Source organism: Schistocerca nitens, chromosome 3 (genome assembly GCF_023898315.1).
Source record: "Schistocerca nitens isolate TAMUIC-IGC-003100 chromosome 3, iqSchNite1.1, whole genome shotgun sequence".
Taxonomy (NCBI): Eukaryota; Metazoa; Arthropoda; class Insecta; order Orthoptera; family Acrididae; genus Schistocerca; species Schistocerca nitens.
In genome coordinates this window covers 525,382,588-525,395,164 of record NC_064616.1, presented here as the reverse complement: position 1 = coordinate 525,395,164, position 12,577 = coordinate 525,382,588, and the positions used below count along the sequence as shown (strand labels likewise).

Genomic DNA, 12,577 nt, shown 5'->3' with positions numbered 1-12,577 from the left:
AAATCGGCCGTGCCCTTTCAAAGGAACTATCCCGGCATTTTTCTTGAGCAATTTATGGAAATAGAGAAAAACCTAACTCTTAATGACCCAACGGGGGTCTTAATCGTCGTCCTTCCGAATGGGAATACACCGTGACAACTATAGAGGAAGAAGTCGCTCATCCGTAGATAGAAGTACTGCAACCAAATCAAATGTCCTCATCTACTAGTATGCCGCAACATTTTCAGCAGCCAGATCGAAGTGAACCTAATAGAAAATGATACAATAAAACTGGCCTGGATCCATCTCCCTCGTTCTGTGGACTAAAAGGATTCTCGCATAGTAAATTAGTAGGTAATCATGTATATTGAACCAAGAACCGATGTAACAAAACTGAGACTTTTGGAACAACAAATAATGTGGTAAAAGTGGTGAGAGCGTCTGAAGAAAATCGGAAAAATATATTTTAAACAACAAGAGAGAGTGATAAATTAAATGTGTGAATTCAATATGCGTGAACTCCTTGCTAATGAAGAAACTATTAACTTACTTGTGAAACAGTCTTTAAACTCAATTTCCATCTAGAGTTTGTGAGAAGAGTGCTAATGTTGCTCTCATTTATAGATTCACTCATGTCTTCTAAACTGTCTGTTGTCACAACTCCTATTTATCCACACATGTAATGACTGATTATATACTCTTGATACAGTCAGTCCGTAAACTCAGCCATATCTCCACTTTTGGTGAAGGCACCAAATTTAAGGAAGCATTGTTTACTGTCTCATGCTGATTTATCTCGTCAGCAGTCGAAGCAAACGCAGTACCGCCAATATATCGATAGCATTATTGCTGCGGAGAGTGTGCGCAGGGACCGAAATTGCTTGCAGGAGAGCTGCAGTTCAGTCACGAAATCGGGTGGAATCTGGCGAACATTGCTGTATGTGTACAACGTGTAAGGACATGAAGTTGAAAATGCTTATTTTAAATTATATACTACTTAAACGGTATTAGCATGAGCGCAGCGTCGTGTAGAAACAGATAAATTTATTTTGCGTAAAATACATGTTTGACCATCACCTAAAGTTCATGTCGCACCACAAAATAAATTTATCTAATCATGACCGGTAGATTCACTGAAAGTCTCGAGTGAAAATTCATGAATTTTGAACACTGCTGGAAGAACAGAATAGCTTGCTTTCAAAATAAACGAACAGTATTTTCCACATCTTAATGACTGTATTTCATACGTGTTAACTCCATCCAGGAACAAGTAGTCAATTAAAGATGCTTCTGGACATTATGAACGTACGATACGGATAAAAGTGTCACGGAGGCATCACACGTACAGCATGCGTACAGGAAATGGACACTGGTAATCAAACAGGTGTGCAAAAGAAGCCAAGTGAGCACTGTAAGTCAGATTCCTGTAATCAGAACGATTGTGGGCAAAATCAGTGATATCAAAGGCAGCAGCGTTTGCCACGTAGGTGTTTAGAGCTATATTTGCAATTAAAACGCATATTTGCCATCACGTGTTTAGAGCTATATTTGCAATTAAAACGCATATTTGCCATCACGTGTTTAGACGTATATTTGCAATTAAAACGCATATTTGCCATCACGTTAAGGAACTAAAGTGTTTTGATGTTGATTATATCGTTGGAAGCTACTGAATTCGGGATCTTTTAGCAGGCAAATATTTGATCGGTTCCAGCTCTCCTTAGTTGCAGTACTCTGTATAGTTTCCTTAGTTGTCCGCATATATTTTTGTTTAAACAATCAACATAAGTAATGTGAAACGTTTAAGACTTCCCTCAAGAGTAAATAGCCCAATTGTCCTACATTCCTTCAATTTTCTATGAAGTTTAACTCATTTAATCATTTCCTTTTTTATAAATTAGTGCTTAAAATAGGTTACAATTACTTCAAATAATGTTTTCAGTAAGAAATATTCATCTCCTCCGAACGAAACCCTTGCATTATCGGATGTTAAACATCTTACCCATGATGAACGTCAGTTCTGAATATTTGGAAGAATCATTAAAGTATTTCAAAATTATTTTATTAAAATTTTATTACAAAAGTTATGTAATTACAAATTAGTACGTTGTACGACGATACTTAGTATCTAGATAACATTATATACAAAAATCGCTAGTATTTACTTTAATAGCAACAATAAATCTTAATGTGTTACATTGATTGGGATAGTGATTCTACGTAGTACAGAGATATGCAAATTATTGTCTATAACCTATCAGTTCGAGAATAAATACTGGCATGCATTAACCGCTGTGCGTATACTTGCCTAACTGGCAAGAACTTTTACTTTCAGTCATTCCATTTATTAATATGCATGTTACTGAACTAAAACTTCAGCGCTGTTTATTACCCGTTTCGGAAACATGCTTGTCGTGAATTGAAAAAATGTATAGACTTAATAAGTTTAAGAGCCGGAAAAGAACTTCACAAATGACTACACTTGATTACGTCGAAAAGAGGAGATAGAACGTCAACAACATTTGCTTTCGATCGAACAAACTGTCATAGATACGTCTAAATATTTTTTCTACAGTCACGCGTGCCTAATAAACTCTAATGCCTCAAACAGTTAATAGTATCATACAACTGTAAATACACCAAATATGTACGAAATGTATTTGTTATGCTTTTTTTTCCAGTCGAACACAGAGTCCATGCTCCTGTATAAGATTATCAGCGTATATGAAACTACAAGTCTAATCATAGAAATGAATAACGCTGTGATATCAATAACAGTCAACGGATTTTCGTCAGTTGCAATGGGTGAATTGATGAAGGAATCATCCGTTATGCGGCGACAGCACGTGGAACCTGAAACAAACGATAATTTAGTATTTTGCAACAAACAATACTACAAATTAGTGTATGTTCATTGATGTGTTGAGTGTTAACAGAGCATATGGTGAAAATAATTAAATTTTCGAGCTTTAACAGCGAAATAAGAATTGTTGACTGCTAAATAAGGAAAGTGTTGGAGTAATGGAAGCCATTTCATTCATCTAAGAAAGAAAATATATGTTCTAGGCTTAGTGATCGTCTCCCGGACCGTTCACAGATAAATTACCTTCAACCATAGTAAAGAGTTGTTACTTCTATCGGCATGCGTGCGACAACATGTGTACCTAATATGTTCCAAAACACCGCACATAAAAAACCATATTTCCCGGTGCTGGTGCCTCGGATTCTATTGGTGATAAAGAGATAGGGTCAAGTGTTTTGGATAGCGTTTGGGCCAGGGACCATTTGTAAACCCAACAGAGGGATCGTCTTAGTGTCACTCTCTTACAGTACAGGGTCAAAGTATGAACATTACTCAATTCCTTCTCCTTAGGCAAATGGAGCCAGTCAGTTATTTGTTTTGGCGTTTGATGTGGTCTACGATGGACTTGATGGAACTTATGGAGTCGCCATTAGTTCATGAGCGGTCCCTGAGAAAACTCCCAAAAGGCTCTTTTTACTATATTTTCACCGTCACCAGCTGACCAAAACCAAGGCGAAGATTTCAAGATGGATGTGCACAGCAAATGGCTGAAACTTTTGCGATATACTCGTATGATACCGATCTCAACGAACTTGAAAATTTTCTTCTTGTGAATCTATTCTTAAAAACATAATCAGATAGCGTTACATAATATGTAGTGGGCCAAAACTTCATATTATAAGAGAACATTTCAGTCAGGGCTAATTTCTGTAAACATACTCAGAATCCAAAGAGGAAGGGATGGCTTACAAGTAGTCGTTCGATATGGCTCTAGGCTTAGGTTAAGATGCGACCAGATCCCCCACCATATCCAGTAGAAGGCCACTACACTGATTTATAAGATAGGATCAGGTGCACATCATCCCCCTGAAATCCTGAAATCTCATGAAATACCCATATCACGGGGAAAACTCTAGAAATGCAATACATATGTTGCGCTGTTACGAGATAAAATAATAGCCTTAATGGAATATCCAATGCACGTTGCGAAAGTAAGACGATTTACCAAAATTTAACACAAAATATGAATGCTACGAGCCGACGGTTTGTACCATTATTGTAAAGAAACAAATTTTACTAGTTAGTGTAGCTGTTTAGGGAGGAATGTCTCTCGCAGAAATATCATACGTCAGGTGATACTGCTGAAATGACACAATGGTAAGACTCTGAAATCGCATTCATGACGACAGCAGTTGAAATCCCATACAGCCTTCGAGATTTAGATATTCTGTAGTTTCCCTAAATCATAAATAGTGAAATTGTTCCCTTGAAGTGCATTAGGTCGATTTCCTACAGTCAATAATTTCGTTGCCAATTGGCCATTAAATTCTACTACTCTTCCCACTTCTTATAGCTCCGTACTATACATATACAGTGTGTAATAATGCAGAGTTCATCCAAAGGTTCTACGCAAGACCAACTAGGCGCACAGAGATGAGTCAGCTACGCACTGGCATTTTTAACGCAAAAAGAAGCGACGCGCGGGATGATTTACAACAGAGTGACATACCGGAAATCAAGAATTTAAATGAGAATAAGGGGTTAGCAATCGTGTCTGTAGCTCACCCACTGTGTTAAACGAAAGACGAAGAGTTTCTACAACAACCGACGCTAGCGTACGCTGACAGAATCGGTAACAGCAGCACAGTAACCAAACATGAAATTAAGTCACAAAAATTCAGTCCAGTGAGTACACATCAGACAAGAAATATAACAAAGCATATCACAGGACAACTACCAAATCACGGCAGCTCAATCAATCTCAAATAATCAAGCAAGACATTCAGCGGAGTTAGCCGCAGTCTGAATCCACTAACGTGTCATCACTCACAAACACGAAGTTCCAATAAATACCTAACTATACTCATGTTCAGAAAAAAAAAAAACAGAACACCTTGAACGGCTACAGATAGGAGACTCATATTCACAGGACATGTACATTAGTATGTTCTGAAAAAATGATTAGTATTTCAGTCACCTCTGTTCAGTGTGTCTCATGTTGCCTAGTAGGTTCTGATAACTTGATCCATGTCTGATGGCATCGACTCGTATAAGGTGCGAATGGCGTCCTGTGGTATAGCCATCAATATTGCATCCACCTAGTTCCAAAGTTCATCTGTGGTGGTTGGCATCTGGTCGCAGCGCTGCACCCGTCGTTGCACCATATCAAACAAATTTTCGATTGGCGGCAAATATGGTGATATAGCGGGTAAGGGCAAAAGGCTGACACCCTGTGACACCAAGAAGGCACGAGTTCGTGCGGCAACATGAGGTCCTGCATTGACTGGCTGAAAAATGGCGTCTGGGGTCTTGCGCAGAAAGGGAATGGCTGCAGGTAGAAGGACGCCACTCACTTAGGCCAGCCGGCCGAGTGGCCGCGCGGTTCTGGCGCTGCAGTCTGGAACCGCGAGACCGCTACGGTCGCAGGTTCGAATCCTGCCTCGGGCATGGATGTGTGTGATGTCCTTAGGTTAGTTAGGTTTAACTAGTTCTAAGTTCTAGGGGACTAATGACCTCAGCAGTTGAGTCCCATAGTGCTCAGAGCCATTTGAACCATTTTTGAACTTAGGCCACACTGGTCACAATGCCCTGAACAGGCATCAACCGTGGTTTGTGGTTGTGACCACACCACACGGCATTGAGTTGCCGCTGTGTGTCTTGTGCGAATGCAGTCACTGTGATGTCACTCCCCCTTTCTGCTGCGAACCAAAATGCGACCATCACTTTCCAGTGATATCGTTCCATACACCACTGGCGTCTAGCATGTTTCTGCACATTCTTCAAAGGTAGGCGGAGACGTGGACGACGCGCACGCCGTAATAAACGGCGATGGACCAACACCCCTAATAGTGTACGATGTGTTACAATGTTCCATTATTGCACCAGAACCAAGAAGGCCGCAGACCTTTAAAGTGTCAATCTTCAGGGGAGAGGGGAGGGGGGGGGGGGGTCTGGTTGGTGGGACCTGACCCATCTCATCGTGTTCTACAACCTTCCGTGAACCATGGACTGCCGAAACACTTTGTCCGATACGGGCAGCAACTTCACGGATGGATGGTTCAAATGGTTCAAATGGCTCTGAGCACTATGGGACTCAACTTCTGTGGTCATCAGTCCCCTAGAACTTAGAACTACTTAAACCTAACTAACCTAAGGACATCACACACATCCATGCCCGAGGCAGGATTCGAACCTGCGACCGTAGCGGTCACGCGGTTCCAGACTGACGCGCGAGAACCGCACGGCCACACCGGCCGGCCCACGGATGGATGCATCACATTCTATCATGCCAATAATAAGCCCTCTTTCATACTCACTGATTTGACGATACTGTTCGCGCATACGTATGTGAGGCATCTTGCATGTCTGCTCAAGTCACACTGATCCATTACTTTCAGTTTATGGCGACAACGAGAGCCGCAGGCACATTTTACCCTTAGGTTGTGTAGCGCCGCGATACTGATGTTGACATTGAACCCGGGTGCCGACATGGTTCAAATGCTAATCACTTCTGCAGAATACCAATGTACATCTCCTGTGAATATGAACATCCTATGTCTAGTCGGTCAAGGCGTTCTGTTTCTTTCTGAATGTGAGTGAATATATGGTATAGCGGCAATGATTTTGAAAGAACTTACAGGGCACGACCCAACATCGTATTTCAGATCGCTAATGTACGTGAGTGCGGTAGCGCTCGACTCTGCGGTAGCCGTTGCGAATCCTGATGGCATCTCAAACGCAGAAGAGGCAGAAGAGGTGCTGACGTAATGTTCATCATCACCACACTTTGCCCCTGTGTCCTGGATTAAATTTCAAACTTCTCTGCATCGTCTCGTGCTGTGAGAGCATGTAACGGCGTTGATGGTGACACGCCCGTCGTGTGGGGACGTTATTCTCGGCGGTTCCATTGTTGGTACTTGAGATGAGTGCGTTTTGTGTCGCTACCTGGCTTCACACGGTTCCTTCCCTCGTCGTCATACAACCCAAACATCACACTATACACACATCTATTACAGTCATATACCCTCAGTAGGTTTATACAAGACTCAACTTCCATCTAGGCGCTTCAGTCTGGAACCGCGCGACCACTACGGTCGCAGGTCCGAGTCCTGCCTTGGGCATGGATGTGTGTGATGTCATTAGGTTAGTTAGGTTTAAGTAGTTCTAGGTTCTAGGGGACTGATGACCTCAGATGTTAAGTCCCATAGTGCTCACAGCCATTTGAACCATTTTTGAACAACTCCCATCCTCCATGAGGATTGAAAATCCTTTAGGATTAGGCGGTTGAACTTACCTTGCGAAGTTTCCCAGTCAAAAATGCCATTATAATGTTACTTTTTATCACCAGACAACCCTCAGAGGACTACGACATTGGCTTCTAGTAGGATATGCGTTTTAAACTATAACATACTATATATGATACAATGCTCAAACAACGGTGGTCAGTAACATATTACAATGGAATGCTTGAGATATAAATTCCGAGGAGAAGATATTGATACAGTTTAGTTCTTTAAAATAAGTTTCACTGTGCGCTACTGTGTAACGTGGCAGAAGCATACAGACACTTTTGCCGATTCAGATTGCTATGTAATGTAGAACTTCCTCAACGACGAAGACAGGTAGATCAGAAACACTTGTAAACCATCGCGTTGAATATACTTCCACTGAACAAGGCCTCAGGAATTTTCATTGTCAAGGCTGTGGCACTTTCAGCAAAATATAAAGGAACAGAGTTAGATACACTAAAAACGTACCAACATCCCACAGTAAAATTTGTGAAAAGTCTCTTGGAGAAATTATGGTATCAAATGAGAAACTCTTCATTACTATTAGGCAATTTAAGTGCACAGCGTTCAGTGTGGGATTGCAGGAATAATGATAGTTTAGAGGTAGACAACGTAGAATTTTTAACAGAATAAACTATGACCACATTAAACTACGGGTCTACTACAACAGTACGAAGAGCTGTAGAGACACTATCAGTTGCAGTAACAAGCACGCCTTGCCCACCAAGACTGATGAGAAGTAACTGTGTAAACTTAGACCTGGAACACATATGTATCTTAATTAATTTATGTACACCCGCAGGGGAAATACAACTGGCAGTACCACGAAGATGGAATATGCGAAAGACAGACTGGCTGAAGTTCAAAGAGAAATCACAAGTAAGAGAGAATGCAGCAGACAACGAGTGGCACAGAGAATGACTATTGCATCTAATGAATGGCATAAATGAGGCTACAGAAAATAATGTTCTCTGAATATTTCACCAAACTATCTCTGAACTGGCGGGCGGGGATTCAAACACTTTTAATCCAGACTGGGAGTCCGTTGTGACCAACAGTGTCTCACTCCGCTTGGAGTATTTCACAGTGTTTGAATTATTAAATTGGAATTCAGTAAGTTAAGCGGCCTAACCTACATGGGAAATATGATTTGAAAGTGTATACAAGTGAGAAGAAAAACATTTTCCTTAGTGAGATGGTGCGAAAAACTGTTAGTTTCTTACGTTCTGTCGGTACTAACGTTAGTGAATACGGTGGTCGCACACAGTCGGTACAGGATGAGGGCCGAAAGTGCCTACGAACCTATTTTATAACATTTCTATGGTTTCTGCCGAGGGTCATTTGGCATGATATTAATCGTGTGCATTCATAATATAGCAAATTGTGCACTAAAATATGTGAGGAGGCTGTTACAGCGCACTTGTATGCCCGTTTATCCTCTCAGTTTTGACATAGCAAAAGAGTACGCTATACCGTAAAATGAAAGAAAAAATATTTGACGGTTGCTATTCAAAATGCCAGGTAATATTTTAATGAAAATAGTAACAAAAATCAAAATCAACTGATGCTGATGACTATTCCAAACAGAGTGTTTATTGCTGCCGGTCAACCTTTCAGGATGTGAGGTCGTGGTCCAAGAAACTCTTCTGTTCCTGACGTTTCGTCCAGGATTGCGCTGGACATCCTCGGAGGCGCTCCTCCGCTGAGTCTTGCCGACTGACGGGTCGGATTTCCGAGAGCAACATAATACTATAGGAAAGGGGGCGTGGTAAAAGTAATATGTGATAAGCAGAGATAATTCTTGTCAGAGATAAAACTTAACTATCGATTGTCATCTTGCCAAAGATAAAACTATCTAGCTATTCTGCAGAGCTACTGTCCAGATGTCGCTCAGTTTCAGGTTTTAAGGATGAGACTAAGTTGACAACGAGGCACTGTAACAAGGTTGACTGCTCTAGTTCTTTTATTTGTTAAAAAGATAATGTGAAGCGCTTTATTTCTTAAGCCTAGTATAGCTGCCCTTACTTGAAGGGAATTATTACAACCACACAAAATGCAACCTTTGATAACTGTGTTTGGCATTTCATACTGCTATTGGCAAAAACCAAATGTTTCTTAACCACTGAGGTAATAAGCTCGTCCTCGTGGAAGAACAAATATGTATTTTAATCACAATTTTGAGCTCGCCCTATGTGCCGAGAATGAATTCCAGTCCGTCGTGTGAGTGGTGTCACCGAATAAGCGCAGCAGAGTTTGCTGCAGTCCTTCACGCAGACGCAGGACGAGCGAGCGGCGTGCAAATGCCTGGTGACACACTTGTGAGTACCTGCTTCGACTGCGCCGTCCACTTTCTCACACGGTATGCCGACCGCCTGCGCTGCCCTACCCGTCCACTCCAATTACCGCAAAGGCTGTTTTCATTGAGCAAGTTCCTATTCTGACATCAAAATAACTTGTAGTCTCGCCATCAATCAAGACGAGAAAATGGGGATTAAATTTCATATGCATTGAAAGTAATATTAAACTGGCTGACTATACGCCTGCAAATTATTTGCATGTATAAACAAATATCACTTTCTCTTAAGAAAGACTGTTGAATCTGATGGACCTGTTCATCGAGTCATATCACACACGACATCCGGGAAGAGTTCTAGAAGTTTACGAGAGAAGAACTAGAAACGTAAGGAAATTAGTATGAGAGAGTCCGTTGTTGTACTATAGCTTCTAGGAACTTATATTCGCTTTCAGTAAGGAGTAATATTCATATAGGAATCTATACAAAACGAAAATAATACTCGAAAGAAATTTAGAATAATACAACAGAAATAAAAAATTCTACTAAGCCCAAAACTTGGAAAGAAAGTACTAAGAAAGGGAACAAGTGACTGATAAATAACGTAGCTACTCAATACATTAGAAAACCTGCATAGAGCTTGATCATTCTTTAAATCGTCAAAAATCGGAAAAAAATAAGCATGTTGAAACACAAAGCGTATCGGATGCTGTTTTAAGGGCAGTTTAACTGCCACATTCAAAAAAGGATTGCAAACAGACCAATTCTAGCATGTATGTGACACTTGGGAGCGAGAGCTATGCTACCACGTTTATAATCGAGCAGGTACAATGAAATATTACAGCTATGCATATATACCATAAAACTACTTCAGGAATTCTTCATTTAGTGTATCTCTAACGGGAAATGCCAAGAAAACTAATGTCATCTTGTAAAACTGAAATCAAGTAAAAGTTGTCTATAACACTTGATCATATTTCCTGGTGAGTCATAGTTACGGGGGGTAACCTAAATCGGTAACAACCTGAATGTTACACATTTCCTTAATTAGAACGTGAGCAGTAACACTTAGACGTTTCTGGTCTTATTTATTTTCGAACAGATTCAAAGAAATCGTGATAAGAGGTGAAGTTTTATAGCATTCTAGAGCAGGGATGGTAAACTAATGGCATGCGTGCCATTAGTGGCACACTACCAGATAATTTGGACAGAGCATTAAATGAAGAATTTAGGTACGCCTTTCTAATAGAAATAGTTCATTTGTTCGTCTGCATCTGACGCCATAGCACCAAAGTTCAACGTGAACGGGCTATCGACGCCAAGACGACATAAATGTTTTAGACAGATTATCGCTCATGCTCACTGTGAGTAGAGGTTTACTCAAATGCATTAGTAATAATACATTGTCATCTACTATTAGATCGCATAGGATGGCAGCTGTTCCAACAACAACGACTTTCGACATCTACCGACAAGCACCGTACTGCCAAATTTTCGCAGCTAAACAGTGTTCACCTGTCTGTATTTGTTTGTTGCGCGTATACGTTGTATGCTGCAATCGCACGAAGTTAGTCCCATTTTTAATCTTGTATTATTCTAGCAAATCTGCATGGTCATCCACGGTATGTGTTCTTTCGGGAACAGATACTACCGTCATACATAGTTAAAATATGGCTTCCCGGCCATTGACCTTCTTGTGTGAACGTACACGCTATGCCCGAACTCGTACGGGACTTGGTAGATTAATCTGCCACGAGTAATGAGTATGATGGGCAAACATCTATTAGGCGCACTACGAATGTAGTGGTGTGGACATGTTGGGAATGTGAATCTGACGGGGAGCGTGCAAGGGATAAGTCCGTGCAGACGCATTATCCTCTGTGCCCTCGGTGGCTTAGATGGATGGAGCGTCTGCCATGTAAGCAGGAGATCCCGGGTTCGAGTCCCGGTCGGGGCACACATTTTCAACATGTCCCCAGTGAAGTATATCAACGTCTGTTTGCAGCTAGGGTGTCTATTTAATTATCATTTCATTTCTAGCAAAGCTGCATGGTCATCCACGGTATGTGTTCTTTCGGGAACAGATACTACCGTCATATATAGTTAAAATATGGCTTCCCGGCCATTGACCTTCTTGTGTGAACGTACACGCTATGCCCGAACTCGTACGGGACTTGGTAGATTAATCTGCCACGAGTAATGAGTATGATGGGCAAACATCTATTAGGCGCACTATGAATGTAGTGGTGTGGACATGTTGGGAATGTGGATCTGACGGGGAGCGTGCAAGGGATAAGTCCCTGCAGACGCATTATCCTCTGTGCCCTCGGTTGCTCAGATGGATAGAGCGTCTGCCATGTAAGCAGGAGATCCCGGGTTCGAGTCACGGTCGGGGCACACATTTTCAACATGTCTCCAGTGAAGTATATCAACGCCTGTTTGCAGCTAGGGTGTCTATTTAATTATCATTTCATTTCTAGCAAAGCTGCATGGTCATCCACGGTATGTGTTCTTTCGGGAACAGATACTACCGTCATATATAACGAAACAAGAAAAGTATTGGAAGTAAACGAATTAAAAAAAGAATCAGGCAATACCAACAAAAATTTCACAAGCTGCGACATGCCTGCATTAAAGTTATGGGAACATGCAATTCAATTCCAAACACATATATCTGTCTAAAGAAGATGGCGTTTGCTATCTTGATAATATTTTCATGTACCTGTGTCACTCCGTCATGTTCTGAAATGAATAAAATTAAAGATAGGCCCAGACGCCGTTTGTCAGATGACTCGATTTCGGCTTGCATGCCTCTCAATGTTAAAAAGTATGCACCTAATATAAATTATTTAGCATGGAGTTTTCAACAGTAGATATCACATTAACTTTTCTTTCATTTAGAGACACTAAAATTATTTTTATATTTTCTGTATAATTTGTCTGTTAACAGTATTAACATAGAAGTACTTGGTTTTTTTTTGTCGTCAGTTAGCA

The 12,577-nt window shown here is 40.9% G+C and overlaps 1 protein-coding gene across 1 annotated transcript in view; it reads right to left on the bottom strand.

Moving 5' to 3' along the window:
- Positions 1-2,665: 2,665 nt before the first annotated feature.
- Positions 2,666-12,577, bottom strand: part of LOC126249647 (uncharacterized) — a 275,730-nt gene continuing 265,818 nt past the window's right edge. The window contains exon 6 of the mRNA XM_049951326.1: positions 2,666-2,832. The gene's annotated coding sequence lies outside the window, so the exon portion shown is untranslated. The remainder of the gene's footprint in view (positions 2,833-12,577) is intronic.